This window comes from Callithrix jacchus, chromosome 6 (assembly GCF_049354715.1).
Source record: "Callithrix jacchus isolate 240 chromosome 6, calJac240_pri, whole genome shotgun sequence".
Classification (NCBI taxonomy): domain Eukaryota; kingdom Metazoa; phylum Chordata; class Mammalia; order Primates; family Cebidae; genus Callithrix; species Callithrix jacchus.
The window spans coordinates 122,147,154-122,168,224 of record NC_133507.1 but is presented as its reverse complement, the minus strand read 5'-3'; the positions used below and the strand labels follow the sequence as shown (position 1 = coordinate 122,168,224).

Sequence of the window (21,071 nt, the reverse complement as noted above, 5' to 3'; positions counted from 1 at the left end):
AACATTAAAAAAAAAATCTTCAGGAAAGTGTAAATCCTTAAAAAAAAGCTACACTAGGAGCTAAGGGCAAGTTGGAAAATGACTAGAAAATTAATTGATGGATTTCCCCCCGCCCCCGATATTGTGGAAGTTAGGGACTGTGCAGATAAGGGGATGCTCTGAATTTGGGGAAGAACGTCAACTTTTTTTTTGAGACGGAGTTTTGCTCTTGTTGCCGAGGCTGGAGTACAATGGCGCAATCTCTGCTCACCGCAAACTCCGCATCCTGGGTTCAAGCGATTCTCCTCCCTCAGCCTTCCAAGTACCTGGGATTACAGGCATGTGCCACCACGCCCCGCTAATTTTTGTATTTTTGGTAGAGACGGAGTTTCTCCATGTTTTCAGGCTGGTGTCAAACTCCCGACCTCAGCTGATCGGCCCGCCTTGGCCTCTCGAAGTACTGGGATTACAGGCATGAGTCACCTCACCTGGCCGAAAAAAATCAACTTTTAAGTAGTTTGTTTTGTAAGCAGGTCTGAAGCTAGTTATGAATTATTTATTAGGTTTAAAAAGTGGACTCTGAACGTCTCGGACAGAGGCAACATATATTTATAAATATAATTAGCTAAATTATCTTATTTTTAAAAAGTTTTATAATTCATTGTTTCCGCAGTAGAATGTAGAATTAAAATAGGTGTTCTATTCAGTGTGTGTTATGGAAGGGCAAACGACATAAAAACTTGATTTTATAGCTTACGGAAAAACAGTTTTCAGAGAATCACTGAAAAGTGATTTTAAAATAAGCGTTATAAATTGCTAAAATGTAAGGTGTTTGAAATACTGCCTTTAGCTTAAGAGATAAAGTCTAATGTAGTATCAGCAACTCTACAATTTTTCCTAAGCTTATTTCAGTACTGCGTGTCAGAAAAACTTTATAAGATGTGATTGTTTTCTATTAATGATAATTTATATTCCTATATATGAATATAAATCAAAACTTGATTTTTTCTCAAAATTTTAGCTGGAAAGGAGGTATATCATTAAAGTTCGTTTGTTAGAGATGTTCCGAGTATTGAGATATTTGTCAATGCTTTAGATAAAAGTTTTAAATTGATGTTTTGTGTTTTGTTCTTTGTCTTTTCTCATTTTCCAAGAATAATGCAGTCTCGGTTACAACGAAAATTTCTGGCTCTATTTTAGGCGCAATTCTGTAGTGTTTTGAGTATCAGTTAACAAATCTTTGCTTTTGTGCATGGGCGTGTGTGTGTGTGTGTGTGTGTGTGTGTGTGTGTTTCTTCTTATGTAACCAGCCTACTAGAGCTGTCTTAGAGAACTAATGGCTGATTTTCAATGGCCAGTAGGTGTCATTGTAGAATGCAGTAAGTTGATCGTGGAGTAGGAAATGACCAAGTAGTTAAAGAAACACTAGTCCAAATTAGCATATAGTAGTGGTTGGATGATTCCTTATAAGTAATAGCAGTTCTCTCTTATGAAACATTTCAGTATTGGAGCTGTTTATAAGGAATTTGAAACAATGATTGTAAAGGAGTTTAATTGTTTGCCCTAAAATAGACCTTGAAAATGTGTTTTTTAGCCCAGCCCTTAAACTATCTTGACATGTGATTCAGATTTAAGTTTATTTGTAATAAATAGTTTTAACATCTTGTAGTATGTTAAGTTCTAGAATGATTGAGATTTTTACCTCTACTGAGCCTTTAGAAACACCAATGCTACATAATAAAAAAATTAAAATGATAAAATATGGGCAGAAGTTTTGAAATGAGTTATCACAACAGTACTTTGTTATTGTTCTTTTTTTCTTCCCCTCAGAGATCCTTGCTTACTGTTCTTTTAAAGCCAGAACAGAAGGTTTTTTTTGTCTGTCGTCTGTGGCTTATTATTATTATAATTATTTTATTTCCAGAATCGCTTCTTTTTACATTTTTATCTGACTAGTAGACTGTGTGCTTTTCTTGGGATGTTGAACTGAACATTTGTCACTGACTAAAATGCAGTGGATTCTGGAGGGAGCCAGCACAGAAAGCTCTGAAAGTTGGTTACATTTGTTCTGAGTACAACTCTTTACCTTTCCAACCATCTGCTGAGCCCTTGTCACTTGTGGCTCTGCTCCTTAAGCCTGTGATTGATAAAGTGTTTTTAAAAAGTTTGGACCTAATTCTTCATGAAGTTAGAAATAGATACCTCAAAACAATCTAGGAGTTTTTAAAAAGGCATGCATATATCACTTATATCATCTCCACTTCCCTTCAGAATCTTACTGAGTCGGGGAGTGTGAAAGGGGTGGATGTATTTTGGAAACAAATTCCCTTGATTATTTGGTTTACCACTGGCTTCCACTTCAGAGTCACTGATCTAATTCAAGGCTTTGGCACTTGGGGTATGAAGCAGAAACAGTAGTTTTAGATTTAGAGAAAGGACTGCCAACTCTACTAATATTTTTGTAGCTCAATAAATTTTCACCATGTAATGTCATAGCTAGGATAGCTTCTTTTTTTTTTTTTTTCTGGAGTTTCACACCTGTTGCCCAGGCTGGAGAGCAATGGTGCAACCTTGGCTTACCGCAACCTCTGCCTCCCAGATTCCTGCCTCAGCCTCCCAAGTAGCTGGGGTTACAGCCATGTGCCACCATGCCCAGCTAATTTTGTATTTTTTTAGTAGAGACAGGGTTTCTCCCTGTTGGTCAGGCTGATCTCGAACTCCTGACTTCAGGTGATCTGCCTGCCCTGGCCTCCCAAAATGCTGGGATTACAGGCGTGAGCCACCGTGCCTGGCCTGTCATAGCTAGGATAGCTTTTCTAGTCAGGAGCTGAAGTTGCCAGAAATGAAAATTGTGCTGAATGTTTTGGTTTGGATTTGTTCTTACTTGGCACTTAGCTATTTTCCATAAATCAAACTAATTTCTTTCATGATTCAGACCTGTGCTAATTTGTATAGACATTCATATCCTATTCTCTTACTGTCTCTGAAAGCTATCTAGTTCGAGAATTAAACTAAAGTTGAAAAATAACAATTGGAGTAGTCCAGGGTCCTTTTCTGATTACGCTATTTGATGGATATATGCATTAATCTTTGCATAAACATTCACTCAATAATATATACTAAAAGTTGGCCTTGCAAATGTGTTACCTTAACTTGGGTCCAGTTTAGAAACTTATGGTTCATCTTTGTGAATTCTAGGCTTTCTGTTTGGGTATCTGGCTGCCAGGGAGACAAATCTGAGAAAAAGCAAATGACTAGATTTTAATTTTAGAGAAAGGCATAAAAATTCAATAATGTAGTATATTAAGAGGTGAGACTTTGATATTTATAGAATTATAATACTTTCTAGGTTTGAAATATAACTGCCAAAAAAGTAGTCATAAAATATGGTAAGTGGCCTCAATTTATCGAATGGCAAAGCATGGGTTACAGAATATCTATTTTGTCCTATTGTAACGCATGAAACGTCAAAAAGTGTTAGAATCAAATTTATCTATCACCTTTGTCGTTATGGTTACTTAACTGTTGATAGTGCTTGATTCTTTCTTTTTCTGGTGAAAAGATATTAATATATATATTTAGAATTAGCCAGCTGGACTCAGTTTAGATGATTCCAATTTGGTTGGCAACCTTCAAAGTATTATAATCAAGAGCCAGTCGAACATAGGCCTTCATCTCTTCATCAGGTCTGATCAGGGTCTTGACCTTGGCCTCATCAATGTTGTGGAGCTTCTTTACAGCCTATTTGACCTGGTGCTTGTTGACTTTAACATCCACAATGAACACAAATATGTTGTTGTCTTCTGTTTTCCTCATGACAGACTCAGTGGTCAGGAGGAAGCTGATGACATAGTGATCAAGCTTCTTTCAATCCTTGTATCCTGCTATCTTACAAGGATATTTGGGCTGCCTCTGGGCTGCAGTGCCTTGGGCCACCAGGAGTAGGTGACATGCAGATCTTGTTTTGTTGTGTATGTGGCTGTGGATGCCTTTCAGCACTGCCTTCTTGGCCTTCAAAGCCTTTGCTCTGGCTTCGGCTCCTTCAGCACTATCTTGTGAAAACAGTCTCCCTGATTCTTAATTAATAGAGACTTTTGTTAGCTACCAAGACTTGTCAGTAACATCCTTAAATTCCTTTCCATATGCATGTGTATGTGTATACACATATGTGTATATGTATACATATATATCAAATAATATATATTTGAACAGTTTTAAACAGCTAGTTTAACATCTTCCATTAAATTTTCTCTTTTTTTTGATAAAAAGTTTATTTTTCTTAACCCATTATTTTCATATAATTTGGTCTTTCTAGTCACAGATTTTTTTTTTTTTTTTTAGAGTTATAATCCAATCTTTATTTAAAAATCTAATCTGCCAGCTTAGCGTATTCCACCAACTCGGGGAGCGGAAACTTTCACAGGCTTCACAATCTTTTGCTTAGGTGCTGCCTTTGTAGGTGCCTTAGCAGCAGCCATTGCAGTCTTTTTAGATGCTTGCTTAGCCTTTTTTGCTTCCTTGGCAGCCCTGATAGCTTGTTCTCGTTGAGCCTTTCTAACTTCAGGTTTCTGATTCCTCTTGGCCATTATATCAGCAAGAGATGCACCAGTAATGGCTCTCTGGAATTTGACTGCTCGGCGCGTTCTTTTCTTTTGAATTTCTTCCGACTGTCCCTTTTTGTGCTTTCTTCTGTAGAGGACATTCCAGTTTATCTGCCGAGGATTCCTCTTGGAAAGGAACGCCGACTCGCATTTTGCATTAAGAAACTGAAAAACCTTCCCGTCGGTCCTGGCGTAGCGCCTCCCGTGTCCGGGGTAGATCTTGTACCCGCTGAAACTGCACAGCTCGACCCGGTCCTGCTTACTTCATGGTGGCAGGTCCACGGGAAGAGAAAAGATGGCGAAGATAAGGAGAGAATCATGGGAAGAGCTAGTCACAGATTTTTAAGCCACATTGTCTTTTTAGAATATAACTACCATCTGTTGGCAAAAAATTATAGTACTGTCGTATAAAATTTGTCAGTGTATTGAAGTACTCTAAACATCCATCCAGCTGAACTATATGTTGTTTCCTCAAAGAGTAGAATCTCTTTGTTCAGTCTTGCTTCCTATTCTACCCCTCCCATATCAGTAGAAATATCTTATATTTTATCAACATTAAATTGAGGCATAGCTGAGATGGCTGTTGTTGTTTTAGAATACAAATTTGTTGCTGGAGTCTCTTTTTTGCCTTATCAGTTAGAAATTATGTTTGGCTATTGGAAACAGATAAGAAATAACCATTGCTTAAAGTAGTTAATTTGTCTGGTATAAAAATTCAAAGGTAGGCAATCTAGGGCCTATATGGCAACTCTATGGAGTTATCAAGGGCACAGGCTGCTTCTGTCTTTTTCTTTTGCCATCCTTAGTATGTGTCTTCTATTTTCAAGATCACCTAATGGTTGCTGGATCTCCAGCCATCACATTTATGTTGTAGGCAGAAGAAAGGAGATAGAAAGGCACAGACGAAAGAGCTGTACCTCTCATCTTTTAAAAAAACCTCTCTAGAATTTTGTACACAATTCTTCCTCTGATCTCATTGACAGAAACGTAGTCATTTGACTATACTTAGCTACAGGTAAGAATCGGAAATGGCTTTTAACTGAGCGTACAGACTAGATCAGTGGGGGTGGAGTGAGGATCTGTGTTGGATGGCAATTAGTAATCTTTGCCATACTTGCTCCTTGTCTTCTATACTGTATCTGCTGCTGACTGCTTAGTAGTGCTGTTAAGCTCTTCATTCAATAGATAGGAATTAGGTGCTAACTATGTACTAGGTCCTGTTAAGAACTGGAAATGCAAACGCTAGTGAGACATACTCCCTGCCCCAGAAAAGTTAAGGTTTAATAAGAAGACTACCCTCCTCTCCACCCCCATGCTTTTTTTTTTTTTTTTTTTGAGATGGAATTTTTCTCTTGTCACCCAGGCTGGAGTGTGGTGGCGTGATCTCTGCTCACTGCAACTTCCGCCTCCCGTGTTCAAGCAGTTCTTCTGCCTCAGCCTCCCAAGTAGCTGGGATTAGTGATACCTGGCCAATTTTTGTATTTTTAGTAGAGACAGGGTTTCACCATGTTGGCCAGGCTGGTTTTGAACTCCTGACCTCAGGTGATCCACCCGCCTCAGCTTCCCAAAGTGCTGGGATTACAGGTGTGAGCCACCACACCCGCCCAATAAGAGAATTCTTCAATCTGCACACAGGTTTCTGAGAACAGAAGGTATCGAGTACTATGGGCTGTTGTGACTAATTGCCTTTATGATTCTGCCCACCCCATCAATTTATGAGGTTTAAGAGGGAGAAGAGGAGAGGACTTCTTTGGAAGCACAGTATTAATAGAAAGAAATAAACGATTCCCTGCTCCTTGAGGGGAAAAGAAAGGGGTTTTTTTCTTGCCTGAAGGCCAAGATAAGGAGGTCCTGAAAGAGTCACTCTCTGTCATTAAGAAGAGAGATTGATGTTTGCTCTCTGTTTGGGTATCTGCCTAGCCACCAGTCTTTCTTAAGTGCCCTGTTCTACTGAAGAAGGCATGGTAATGGAATGCCTTATACCAAGGCCAGGCATTCCCATCTTTAACTTGGATTCTTGTTCTAAGAGATAATAAGAGATGAATTCTGCGTATATCCTTAGGTCATTCTGAACAAGTCAGAAACTATCTTCATCACGGTTTTCCAGAGAAACGGAACCAATTAGGGTGTGTGTGTGTGATTTATTATAAGGTTTATTATAGGAATTTGCTTACACGATTTAGGAGGCTAAGTCCCAAGATCTGCAGGGTATTTGGCAAGCTGGAGAATCAGGAGAGCTGATGGTATAGTTCCAGTCAGACACTATATGTCTGAGAACCAGATGCCTGAGAACCAGAGATAACATAGTAGTACTCACTCAGGCTTGAGACACTGAAGAGCTGATGTTTCAGTTTGATTTTAAAGACAGGAGAAAGCCAGTGTCCCTCTTGCAGTAAGTAAAACAAAGCCTAAAGCAGAGGGAAAAAAAAAGAAAAGAAAAAGAAAAAAAGCCAATGTCCTTAAGCAGGAGGAACAAACTCTCTTACTTGGGGGAGGCTTAGCCTTTTTCTTCTATTCACACTTTCCACTGATTAAATGACACCCACCATTGCCATTACAGAGAACAATCTGCTTTACTCAGACTATAGATTTAAATGTTAATCTCATAATGGAAACACCTAGGAAAATGTTTAGCCAAATATCTGGGCAGATGAGATTGGAAACATTTTTATCCAGGGTAGAGCAGAAGCTCTCTGACCAGAGAAAGTGTTATGACATAGTGATAAACAACAAGTGTATCTAATTTGATTTGAAAATTCCTGTGATTTATTTTCTTTCCTTCTTTCTTTTTTTCTTTTTTTTTTTTTTTGAGATGGAGTCTGGCTCTGTTGCCCAGGCTGGAGTGCAATGGTGTGATCTGGGCTTACTGCAACCTCCGCCTTCCAGGTTCAGGTGATTCCCATGCTTCAGCCTCCCAGGTAGCTGGGACTACAGGCGTGCACTGTGATGCCTGGCTAATTTTGTACTTTTAGTAGAGATGGGGTTTCACCATGTTGGCCAGGCTGGTCTCCTGACCTCAAGTGATCCACCTGCCTTGGCCTCCCAAAGTGCTGGGATTACAGGCGTGAGCCACCGTGCATGGCCTAATACCTGTGATTTCTATTGGTGACCAAATCACAAAAATATTATGGTTATTTGTTTTATTGTTTTGCCTATACTCACAATCTAATGAAATTGAAAATTTTAGTTAGAGTTTGGTAAAAAGAGTGATACAATTTTCTTCTTATCAAAGTTTGAGTTTTATTATAGATCCCTGGGGAAATGTGGACCCTATGTTGAGAACTTCTGAATAAAGAGGAAGGAGAGGGGTTTGAATTGATGCAGGTTTGTATACTATGAAAGGGCTTTATAGAGAAGGCCACTGTTGGTCTCAGTGTTAGAAGAAAGGGAGGATAGTTAGGATAGAGGGTAGTTGAAAGGCATTCCAGGGAGGAGTGTAGCATAAGAAAATGTGTGAGGTGTGAGACAGCTTGGCATATCATGGAATTATAGATCAGCGTTGGTGAGGAAAAGTCTGTGTTGAGCCAGGGTATAATTTCTATTCCTGCTGACAAGACCGTTTTGTTTATGAGCCTGTTGAGCAAATATTGATGACCAAAGCCATTTAGCCAAACCACTAGATCCATACCTTTGGTCTCTTCAGATATAGTGAACAATGAGATACTGTTTGAAGTTCTGCTTACTGGGAGTTCCCTTTCTCCTGTCCTGTAGGGTCACTTTCTCTGTAAAGTCAATGCCAGCATATTGTATGCAACCGTGTGTAAACCAGGCCTAAGTTTTTTTTTTTTTTTTTTTTTTTTTTCCTGCTCTCATTTGATCTTAGGGAACTCTACAAGGCCATAGATTAAGGAAGAGTTGATTAGTAGAAGTAAGTGTTGTGGGTGTCTGAGCCATTTGTTCCTTTAGCTTACTTGTGCTTTTGGAGCCTCCTCTAACCTCATATTTTAACCATTGTCATGATTAGTTGGTTATGTAGTGGTAACAACCAACCTTGAAATAATAGCTTAAAATTTTAAAAAGAGAGATCTATTTATTCTCATGTAAAATCTGTTGCAAGTTGGGTGATTCCAGGCAGCTGTTCTATTTGATGGGTCAGCATTGCATATCTATATTTATCTCTGCTTCCGTTATCATAGTGACAAGAGAAGAACAGGCTGGAGAATTGCATACTGGCACATAAATGTTTCCACAAAAATAATTTTTGTTCTTTGGTCAAGGAAAGTCATAAGGTCACATTTGACTTAAAGAGGATAGAGAAATAAAGTCCTCCCATGTTCCCTGAAGGACAGGAAAAACTAATATCTGACACACAATATCACTTCCACTTAATGATGGAATGCCCCCAGCACATATAGCTTTATGGCTTGGTGGATCAGAACACTCACTTCTTGAGAGTATGTCGGGTCACATGGTCAGTCTCTGTGGGGCTCAAAAGCCAAGCAAGGAGCTATTTCTCAAAAGGAGAGAAGTCATCTGCAGAGAAAGGATAGCTTTCTTCAGTGCAGTAATTCTTACCCAGGGGCAGTGTTGCTCCCCAAGGGACTCTTGACAATGTTTACAGACATTTTGTTGGTCATATTTCAGGGGAGTGCTAATGGCATCTAGTAGGAAGAGGCCAGGGATGCTGCTAAACATCCTATCGTGTAAAAGACAGCCTCTCACAATGTCAAGGGTGATTAAAATGCCAGTAGTGCCAAGGTTAAGAAATCTTGCTTTAGATGGACTTTTGTGCCTGGTGCTGTGTGTTGTGATTCTCCTATCAGGGCCTACTGGTAGCTTTATACAGCTACTTCTACCACAGACACTTTGAATACACTGAATTTGCTGGATCTTAAGGCCCAAATGGCAAAGTATCTTGACGTTTTGCTTTCTCATGTCCTAGGCCCCATTTAAAACTGGCAGCTTAATGAATTATTCAGGAAATGGGCAGAGCAGCACACTAAAATATGGTTTATGTTATTTCCAGAATTTAAAGAGTTCCACCACGCATTGTGCTTCTTTATTTTATTTTTATTTTAGAGATAGGGTCTTTCTATGTTGCCCAATCTGGTTTTGAACTACTGGCTTCAAGTGATCCTCCCACATCAGCCACCTGAGTAGCTAAGATTACAGGCATAAGCCACTGCTCACAGCACTGTGCTTCTTTCTAAGTGGTGGTGGCTGTCTGAGATATGATAACTTGTCCTTCATTTTTAATTTTATGTTTATGTTTTTAGAGAGAGGGTTTCACTCTGTCACCAATACTGGGGTGCAGTGGCATGATCGTAGCTCACTGTAACCGCAAACTCTGGGCTCAAGTGATCCTCTCACCTCAGTCCCTGGAGTAGCTGGAACTACAGGTATGCACTACCATGTCCAGCTAATTTTTGTGTTTTTTATAGAGACAAGGTTTTACATGTTGCCCAGGTTGGTCTCAAAGTCCTAGGCTCAAATGATCTGCCTTCCTTGGCCTCCTAAAGTGCTGGGATTGCAGGTATGATCCCCTGCACCTAGCCTAGAGTTTTAGTTTACAAGATGAAAAGAGATGGTTGTACAACATTATGAATGTTTAATACTACTGAAATGCACACTTAAAAATGGTTAAGATGGTAAATTCTTTGTTAAGTGTGTTTTGCCACAATAAAAAAAAATTTGGGGAAAAAACACAAAAGAAAAAAAGATGCCAATATTTCAAATATTTTTGCCTTTAAGAAGAGCTTATAAGTAAGGAATTCTTTTTTTTTTTTTTTTTTTGAGACAGAGTTTCGGTCTTGTTGCCCAGGCTGGAGTGCAATGGCACAATCTTGGCTCACTGCAAACTCCGCCTCCTGGGTTCAAGAGACACTCTTACCTCAGCCTCCTGAGTAGCTGGGATTATAGGCGTGTGCCACCACACCTGGCTAATTTTGTGTTTTTAGTAGAGATGGGTCGGGGTTTGTCCATGTTGGTCAGGCTGGTCTCGAACTCCTAATCTCAGGTGATTTGCCTGCCTAGGCCTCCCAAAGTGCTTGGATTACAGGCATGAGCCACCACACCTGGCCAGGAATTCTTTTAGAGGTTAAAAATGCCACCAGATCTAGACCCTGCATTTCTTGACTCAACTCTTTGAATACCAACTGCTTTAAACATGTGTTTATTCAGGATTTGAAAGGTTTATTCTAAAATTCAACATAGGCCAGATGCAGTGGCTCATGCCTGTAATCCCAGCACTTTGAGAGGCCAAGTCAGGAGGATTGCTTAATGCCAGGGGTTCAAGACTAGCCTGGGCAACATAGCAAGAACTCATCTCAGAAAATTAAAATGTAAAAATTCAGCATATTTTCTTGGAATTTATTTTTCTACTTTAATTTTGTGCCTGCATACCTAAACAGGTTGTATATCCAACATGTTGGTTTTTTTTTTTTTTCTTTTTTGAGATGGAGTTTCGCTCTTGTTACCCAGGCTGGAGTGCAATGGCATGATCTCAGCTCACCGCAACCTCCACCTCCTGGGTTCAGGCAATTCTACTGCCTCAGCCTCCTGAGTAGCTGGGATTATAGGCACGTGCCACCATGCCCAGCTAATTTTTTGTATTTTTAGTAGAGACGGGGTTTCACCATGTTGACCAGGATGGTCTTGATCTCTTGACCTCGTGATCCACCCGCCTTGGCCTCCCAAAGTGCTGGGATTACAGGCTTGAGCCACCGCGCCCGGCCTAGGAAAAAATTCTTTTACTTGAAATACAAGGAATGGATCCTTTCCTCTCTCCACCCCCACATCACTAAATGGGAGTAAATTGTATTTAAGATGCACCCAAACTTTAGCACCCAGAATGTAGTCTTTAAAATATTATTTCCTACTGAATGGGGTTCCTTGGTGAGGAAATGTCTGATTCTAGGCCTAGGGCAGGATTTGTACAAGGTAAGCCTGGAACTTCTTGAGATTATCTTCATTTATTAGGTTTTTTTTTTTTTTTTTTTTGTCTTTTTGTTTTTTTCTTTTCTGTGGAGAATGGGGTCTCGCTATATTGCCCAGGCAGGTCTTGAGCTCCTGGGCTCAAGCTATCCTCCTGCCTCTGCCTCCATAAGAGCTGGGATTACAGGCGTGAGCCACAGAGCCTGGCCCATTTACTAGGTTTATGTCAAAAGGGCTTAGGAGCTTTGTTGAGGGTCCCTCAAGATCATTCCCACATTTCATGGTTTGCAATATGGACTCTCAGGACTCAAGTTATTATATTCACAGTTACGATTTATTACAATGAGATGATACAAGGCAAAATCAGCAAAGCAAAAGGCATGTGGAATGAAGTCTGGAAGAAACCTGGTTCAAGCTGCAAGAATCCTCTCTCAATAGAGTTGCAAAAGATGCCATTAATTCTCCAGTAATGAGTTGTATGCAGAGCCCCTAAGGAGATTTTAAGGGCTTCTCAGATTTTTCCTGAGAGTATATATATATAGCTCTGAGTATACATCCCTGTGCATGAATATGGCCTTCTGGATTCCCAGGAATTTATTGGAGCTTTTCAAAGTCCATTATGGACATCTCATTTCCCAGCTTTTCTTTTCTGGGTTGGTTGGATGTTTTTGAGAGAGGGTCTGACTCTGCCCAGGCTGGAGGGCAGTGGTGTGAATTCAGCTCACTGCAACCTCCCCTTCCAGGTTCAAGCAATTCTCCTGCCTCAGCCTCCTGAGCTCCTGAGTAGCTGGGACTACAGGTGTGTGCCACCATGCCCAGCTAATTTTTCTATTTTTAGTAGAGGCATGGTTTCACCATCATGTTGGCCAGGCTGGTCTTGAACTCCCAATCGCAAGTGATTTGCCTGCCTTGGCCTCCCAAAGTGGCATTAGCCATTGTGCCTGAATCCCAGCTTTTCTTTTTAGGCTTTTTGGTTGGCCTGTTGTTTGCCCTAACTATCTCCACTGCCTCAGGCAATGAGGATATTAAATAACTGTTCCTGTTTTGGACAAATGCCCATAGGGAAAAGACTATTTGCACTGGTTGATCTTCAAGTCAAAGACAACCTTGCACGTGGAATCTGTATTAGTCCATTTTCATGCTGCTAGTAAAGACATACCCAAGACTGGGAAGAAAAATAGGTTTAATGGATTTACAGTTTCATGTGGCTGGGGAGGCCTCACAATCATGGCAGAAAGCAAGGAGGAGCAAGTCACATCTTACATGGATGGTAGCAGGCAAAGGGAGAGCTTATGCAGGGAAACTCCCCATTTTAAAAACCATCAGATCTCATGAGACTCATTCACTATCACAAGTACAATGCAGGAATGATCTGCTCCCATAATTTAATCACCTCCCACCAGGTTCCTTCAATGACATGTAGAAATTGTGGGAGTTACAATTCAAGATGAGATTTGGATGGGGATGCAGTCAAACCATATCAGGGTCTTCCAGAAGCTACCAGACAGGTCAAATAATTAGTTTTCCAAGAATGAGGCTTTGAAGGCATTGCAGACCATTCTGTTACCTTCAGTGACTGCCAGTCAGGCTCTTGGTGTGATTGTGGGCTGTTTGTTTAAAGGCTACTGTGGAGCTGGGGAGGTGGGATGGGAATAGGGCAAGTTAAAACTCCTTGAAGGCTGGGCACAGTGGGTACATACCTGTAGTCTCAGCTACTTGAGAGATTCAACTACTTTTCTTTTTTCCTTTTTCTTTTCTTTTATTTGAGATGGAGTTTTACTCTGTTGCCAGGCTGGATTGCAGTGCTACAAACTTGGGTCACTGCAACCTCTGCCTCCTGGGTTCAAGTGATTCTCCTGCCTCAGCCTCCTGGGTAGCTGGGACTACAGGTGCATGCCACCATGCTCTGCTAATTTTTGTATTTTTAGTAGAGACAGGGTTTCGCCATATTGGCCAGGATGGTCTTGATCTCTTGACCTCATGATCTGCCTGCCTTGGCTTCTCAAAGTACTAGGATTACAGGTGTGAGCCACCACGCCCAGCCTCAACTACTTTTCTACATAAACACTTCCCAGATTGCTTTAACCTTTTGGCTAATTTCCAAAGTTCTGAAAAAGTTCATTCTGACAATTTTTACCAGTGTCTTATTGCTTTTATGGAGGAGAGGATTTTCCGAGGTCATTACTCTGCTGTGACCCCAGTACCACTTAGGTGAATAGGAATCTTCTTGCTTCCCTGTACATTTAGTGACTACCTGCTTTGTCTAGCTGCTGAAATAGGGAATGTGAATTTAGTAGTGAATAAGAAGACATTCTCCTGCATGGAGTTTATGTTCTAGTAGGAGACAAGAAGAAGTAAATGTGGAGAACAGTAAAGCAGATCATGGAATAGGGAGTGATTGTGATCGGTGATGAGTAGTGTTTTTTTGTTTGTTTGTTTTGTTTTTGGGTTTTTTTGAGAGGGAGTCTCACTCTGTTGCCAGGCTGGAGTGCAGTGGCATGGTCTTGGCTCACTGCAACCTCTGCCTCCCAGATTCAAGCAATTCTCCTGCCTCAGCCTCCCAAGTAGCTGGGACTCTATAGTTACTGGCGCAGGTATGCACCACCACAGCCAGCTAATTTTTGTATTTTTAGTAGAGACGGGGTTTCACCATGTTGGCCAGCATGGTCTCTATCTCTTGACCTTGTGATCCACCCGCCTTGGTCTCCCAAAATGCTGGGATTACAGGCATGAGCCACCATGCCTGGCCAGTGTTTTTCGTTTGTTTATTTGTTTGGAGTGAGCACAGAGACTGGATGAAGAAGGAAACCAATGTGAGCAGCTGGGCAGCAAAGGGAATAGAAACACAAAGCCTCTTAGGCAAGAATGAGTTTGGCATGTTCAAGAAACATCAAGAAAGCCCAGGTAGCTAGAGCAGGCAGATAGCCAAAAAAGGACAAAGATAATTGACAACACTAAAATTATATGGATAATTTAAAAGTATTGATATCCAGGACCTTTAAATGGACAACTATGATTTTTGGTAATCATTGTTTTCATTACTTTCTTCAGTAGGCTGACTCCTCTGCAGCCTGCAGAACTGGAAGGAATGCTGCATTGAGTTCTAATGCTAGTATACCAACCTGCATCATTTTGAACTAAGAGCTGGTTGCTAGTTCCTGGCACTTAGTGTCTCTTCAGAATGTCTTGGTACTCAGCTAATAAGATCTGTTTTGAACATTATCTAGTGATGGACACTCTTTAATGTATTTTATAGTAGATTCATGAATGATTTTTCAGCTCCCCTCTTTAACATATGTACTAGTTACCCTTTATTGTATAGCCCCCAAATTTAGCAGCTTAACATGACAACTATTTTATTTGCTCATAATTCTATGGGTCTGTAATTTGGGCATCTGGGCAGTTCTTTTTCTGGTCTTCCCTGAGATTACTCATGTCATTCGACTGGGACTGTTATTTAAGATGGCTTCACTCACACATTTATTGGATAGTGCTGGCTGTTGGTCGGCCTATGTCTCTTCATCAGGCTAGCCCTGGCTTCTTCATATGGCTGCTAGATATTAAAAGTAGAGAGAAGGGAAAGCTCCAGTATGCAAGCACTTTTCAAACTTTTGCATTGTGTGGGCTAGTTTTGTATTCCTATAAATGTTTTTGAGCTCTGCTCTGGCATGCAGTTACATTTATTTGAAAATAGTTTGATCCTTCCAGGTTTTGATTTTACAGATCACCTGAGGTCAGGAGTTCAAGACCAGCTTGGCCAACATGGTAAAACCCCATCTCTACTAAAAATACAAAAATTAGCTGGGTGTGGTGGTGAGTGCCTGTAACCCCAGCTACTTAGGAGGCTGAGGCTGGAGAATTGCTTGAACCCAGGAGGCAGGGGTTGCAGTGAACGGAGATCATGTATTTGCACTCCAGCTTGGGTGATAAGAGCGAAACTCTGTCTCAAAAAAAAAAAAAATAAGATTTTAAGATTTAATAGATAGTACTGGATCTGTGTTCACTTTAGGGCTAGTTAGTCCTCATTACTTAGGAAGAACTCTTATGTGTACTTGACCCTATTTTCTGTGCAATTGTTGAGAAGTGGCACTATTTCTGGCCCTGTGTAAGTTCCGGACACTGCTACCTCTTATCTTTCTGGTGCTTGTTTTCCTGGCTTCTGGTAATTTCCTCACACACACAGTGTGCTGATTAGTTTTCATTTGACTACTAGAGAGGGATCCTTTGCAGATCTCCAGAGTTTGTTCTCAGTATAGCTCTCCACGTTACTCTGTCCTCTAGTACTTTGGTCTGCCTATACTTAGTTCTGCCTCCGTAACTCAGGGAGTCTACCACATTTCACTTGCCTTTCTCTTCCTTACCCTGCAGCCTGGAAAGTCTTCAGGAAGAAAGTTGAGGCAACTTCATTGTTCTTCATCATCTGTAATCTAGTGTCTTGAAAACTTGTGTTTCATATATATATATTTTTTAAATTTTGAGTCAGAGTCTCACTCTGTTGCCCAGCCTGCAGTGCAGTGGGACAGTCATGGCTCACTGCAGCCTTGACCTCCCAGGTTCAAATGATCCTCCCACCTCAGCCTCCTGAGTAGCTGGGGCTACAGGCATGTGCCACCATGCCCGGCTAATTTTTAAAAGTTTTTGTAGAGACAGGGTCTCACTGTATTGCCCAGGCTGGTCTCCAACTCCTAGGTTCAAGCAGTCCTCCTGCCTTGGCCTCCCAGAGTGCTGGAATAACAAGTGTGAGCCATTGTGACCTGCCTTTATTAAATGTTTTCTTCTCTCTCTCTCTCTGTGTGTGTGTGTGTGTGTGTTTGTTTTTTTCCACTCTTGTTGCCTAGGCGGAAGTGATTCTCCTGCCTCAGTCTCCTAAGTAGCTGGGATTACAGGTGTACACCGCTCCTTTTTGTATTTTTTGTGGAGAGGGGGTTTTACCATGTTGCGCAAGTTAGTCTCGAACTCCTAAGCTCAAGTGGTCCACCTGCCTTGCCCTCCCAAAGTGCTGGGATTATAGGCATGAGCATCATGCCCGGCCTTCTTCCATGTCTTAAATTCAGGCAAGAAAGTAAATTCACTTCCTGTCACTCCATCTTGTTGAGAAATGGAAGGCCCTTCTCTCCTCACACTTTTTCTCTTTCTTTAGTATTAGGCTCATGATTGAGGATGGTGGTGTTCTCTATGGTCTTGATCCAATATCAGTTTTGGGCTGGCTTTTGTGCCACAACCTTACACTTTTCCTACCCCCAACCCATGCAATGGCAGATTAGGCAGTACACATGCTTCCTAAAGGGAGTGATTGGTTGAGGGAGAACTGACATCTTTAACCATGAGTCTTCCCAATTCAAGAACGTGGTATATCCTCTGCTTTATTTAGACTATCTTTATTTTCTCTCAAAAATGTTTTCTTTTTTTTTTTTTTTTTTTTTTTAAACAAAGATGGGGTTTCACCATGATGGCCAGGCTGGTCTTGAACTACTGACCTTAGGTGATCCGCCCACCTCGGCCTCCCAAAGTGCTAGGATTACAGACATGAGCCACTGTGCCCGGCTCAAAAATGTTTTCTTGTTTTCAGTGTAGAAGTCTTACACATCTTTTGTTAGATTTATTTCTAGTCTTATTTTTTTAATGCTATTGTTACAATGCATTTTTTAAAATTTGTGGCTGGTTTATAGAAACACAATTGATTTTATGTATTAACCATATATTCAGAAACTTAGATAAATTCGCTTATTCTAATAATCTATAGACTCTTCGGGTTTTCTTGGTATATAATTATATCATCTGCGAATAATAACATTTCTTCTTTTCCAGTCCTTATTCCTTTTGTTTTTCTTGCCTTATTGTGCTAGCTAGGCCTTCCAGTACAATGTTGAATAGAAGTGGTGATAATGGTCATCTCTGTCTTGTTTTCAACCTCCAGGGGTAAGTTTTCAATATTTTACCATTGACTATGATGCTTGCTATCAGCTTTTTATGGTATTCTTCATGAATTTTTCAATATAAATGAATTTTTCATTTATATCATAACTGAATATTGAACGTGTCATGCTTTTCCTATACCTATTTGGATGATCATATGAATTTTCTCCTGAACTGCTGTTATATGCCTGGAGTAAATTCTTTTTTATATATGGTATTCTGTATGTATGGTACTAGACTCTATTTGCTAATTCATGAGTATTTTTGCATCTGTGTTCATGAGAGAAATTAGTGTGTGATTTTCCTTCCTTGTAATGTCTGTGTTAATTTTTGTTATGCTATACTGGTGTTTTTTTTGAGATGGAGTCATGCCCTGTTCCTCAGGCTGGAGTGCAGTGGTGTGATCTCAGCTCACTGCAGCCTCCACCTCCTGGGTTCAAGTGATTATTGTGCCTCAGCCACCTGAATACCTGGAATTACAGGCGCCCACCACCATGCCTGGCTAATTTTAGTATTTTTACTAGAGATGGATTTTCACCATGTTCGCTTGGCTGATCTTGAACTCCTGACCTCAAGTGATCAGCCCTCCTCAGCCTCCCAAAGTGCTGGGATTACAGACATGAGCCTCATTGCCCATGTTCTTAAAAATAGGAAGCCTTTATTATTTTCTTAAAAATAGGAAGCCTTTATTATTTTCTTTCTTTCTTTCCTTCCTTCCTTCCTTCCTTCCTTCCTTCCTTCCTTCCTTCCTCCCTCCCTCCCTCCCTCCCTCCCTTCCTTCCCTTCCTTCCCTTCCTTCCCTTCCTCCCTTCCTCCCTTCCTCCCTTCCTCCCTTCCTCCCTTCCTCCCTTCCTTCCTTCCTTCCTCCCTCCCTTCCTCCCTCCCTCCCTCCCTCCCTCCCTCCCCTCCCTCCCCTCCCTCTTTCGACAGGGTCTTGCTGTGTCACCCAGTCTGGAGTGCAGTGGTGCAATCTTGGCTCACTGTAACCTCTGCCTACTGGGCTCAAGAGATTCTCCCTCCTCTGCATATTTATTATTCTCTGGAAGACTTTTATAAGATTGTTGTGGTTTCTCTCATAATGGGAAGAAATTACTGTTAAAACCATCTATACTTGAGATTTTCTTTCTTTCTTTTTTTTTAAAGACGGGGTTTCACCATCTTGGTCAGGCTGGTCTTGAACTCCCGACCTCAGGTGATCCTCCCGTCTTGCCCTCCAAAGTGCTTGTATTACAGACGTGAGCCACCACGCCCAGCTGAAATTTTCTTTAAGGAAAAAAAAATTTTTTTTTTTGAGATGGAGTTTTGCTCTTGTTGCCTAGGCTGGAGTGCAATGGCCCAATCTCCACTCACTGCAACCTCTGCCTCTCAGGTTCAAGTTATTCTCCTGCCTCAGCCTCCCAAGTAGTGGAGATTATAGGCATGTGCCACCACGCCCAGCTAATTTTGTATTTTTAGTAGAGACAGGGTTTCTCTGTGTTAATCAGGCTGGTCTCGAACTCCCAACCTCAGGTGATCCGCCCACCTTGGCCTCCTAAAGTGCTGGGATTACAGGCGTGAGCCACTGCACCTGGCTGAGGAAAGATTTTTAATAATACATTCCATTTCTTTATTTGCTTTGGGGCTATTTGGATATTCTGTTTCTTTCAGCATTAGTAATTTGTATTTTTAAAGAAATGTGTCCATTTTACACTGTCATGGTTTTTTTTTGTTGTTGTTGTTTTTTGGGGATTTTTTTTTGAGGCACGGTCTCACTCTGTTGCCCAGGCTGGAGTGCTGTGGTGCAATCGTGGCTCACTGCAGCCTTAAACTCGTGGGCTCGAGCAATCCTCTCACCTCACAGCCTCTTTATTAGCTGGGACCACAGGTGTATGTCACCACACCCAGCTTATTTTTTAATATTTTGGAGAGATTTCTTCTTTGATGTATAGATAATTTAGAAATGTAATTTTAGGCCCGGTGCAGTGGCTCACGCCTATAATCCCAGCACTTTGGGAGGCTGAGGCAGGAGGATTGCCTGAGCCCAGGAGTGCAAGACCAGTGCAAGACCAGCCTGTGCAACATGGTGAGATGTCATCTCTATTTAATTTTAAATTTAAAAAATAAAAAATAAATTGAATTTTAATTTTCCAGGTAGTTGTTTTTCTAGGTTTTTATTTATTATTTTTATTGTTGTTAATGATTTGTAGCTTATTTTTGTTGTGGTTAGAAACCATACTTAAAAAAAAAAAGAAACCATACTTTGAATGCCATCATCTTTTTTTTACGTATGTTGAAACTTCTCTTATGGCTCAGTATGCAGGGAGTCTTTGAAAAGAATTCACATTTTGTTGTTGCTATGTACAATATTCTGTATTAGTCATTTTGGTTGTTTGTAAATTGCACCATTCAAATCTTACTGATTTTTGGTCACTTTTTCTGTCAAATTGCTGAGAGAGATGTGGGTCTCCAGCTGTGATTATGACTTTGTCTTTTTCTCCTTTTAATTCTGCAAATTTTTGCTTTATGTTTTTATTTTATTTTATTTTATTTTATTTTATTTTATTTTATTTTATTTTATGACAGAGTCTTACTCTGTTGCTAAGGCAGGAGTGCAGTGGTATGGTCATGGCTTACTACAGACTTGACCTCCTGGGCTCAAGTGATCCTCTCAGTCTCCCAAGAGGCTGGGACTATAGGCACACACCACCACACCCTAGTTTTTTTGGTTTTGTTTGTTTGTTTTGTAGAAAATGGGTTTTGCCATGTTGCCCAGATTGGTCTTGAACTCCTAAGTGCAAGCTATCTGCCTGCCTCAGCCTCCCAAAGTACTATAATTATAGGCTTGAGCCACCATGCCCTACTGCTTTATGTGTTTTGAGGTTATTACTGGGTACATAGAACTTTATGATTGTGGTACCTTCCTGTTGGATTGATCCCTTCATCATTATGTAATATTACTGTAATCTATAATAGCATTGTTGCCATTCGTTCTCTGAAATTAATGTGTCTTTTTTAAGGACTGTGCTTCTTTGTTTAATCCAGCCTAACAAAATTTGTCCTTTATTAGAAGAATTTTGTCTAAATCAGGGGTGTCCACTCTTTTGGCTTTCCTGAGCCATACTGGAAGCAGAAGAATTGTCTTGGGCCACACATAAAATATGCTAACATTAATAATGGCTGATGAGCTAAAAAAAAAATTGCAAAAAAAAAAATCTCATAATGTTCTAAGAAAGTTTACAAATTTGTGTTGGGCCACATTCAAACCCTGCCCTGGGCTGCAGATAAGCTTTGTCTATATACTGTAATATAATTATTAATATAGTTGGGTTTATATGTATAATCTTACTGTCATTTGCTATTTGGCCCATCTTTTTTTTTTTCTTTTTCTTATTTTTTGCCTGCTTTTAGATTAAATATTATATTTTCCCTCTAATTTGTTTTATATATATATATATATATATTTTATTTGTTTGTTTGTTTTAATGGTTATCCTAAAAATTTCAATATATCTTTAACTTTTTACAGTATAATACAACCTATTACTATTAACACTGTCACACAACTGCTAAAATCTTAGAACCTTTAAACCTTATAAGGCATTTCAGTTACTGTTTTGAACTGTCACTATTAACTTATTTCCTTACATTATTTACCCTGATATATATTTTTTATGCCCCAGAACTGAGTAGATGATATTGTGTATTTCTTCCTACATTTCCATGT

General features: G+C 40.3%; 1 protein-coding gene and 1 pseudogene across 31 annotated transcripts in view; one reads left to right on the top strand and one right to left on the bottom strand.

Annotated features, from left to right (window-relative positions):
- The window catches only part of HYCC2 (hyccin PI4KA lipid kinase complex subunit 2), an 83,325-nt gene that overhangs the window by 837 nt on the left and 61,417 nt on the right, over positions 1-21,071 (top strand). For 8 of the 31 annotated variants that reach the window (XM_078328095.1, XM_035305274.3, XM_078328107.1 and 5 more), the window contains exon 2: positions 17,300-17,372. The exons of 8 other annotated variants lie outside the window; for them this stretch is intronic. The gene's annotated coding sequence lies outside the window, so the exon portion shown is untranslated. Of the gene's footprint in view, positions 1-16,291; positions 16,340-17,299; positions 17,373-18,299; positions 19,432-21,071 lie in introns of all 31 variants that reach the window. 15 more of the 31 variants (XM_035305277.3, XM_017973630.4, XM_078328102.1 and 12 more) reach the window with 5 other exon arrangements.
- Positions 4,302-4,844, bottom strand: LOC103793891 (large ribosomal subunit protein eL24 pseudogene; annotated as a pseudogene).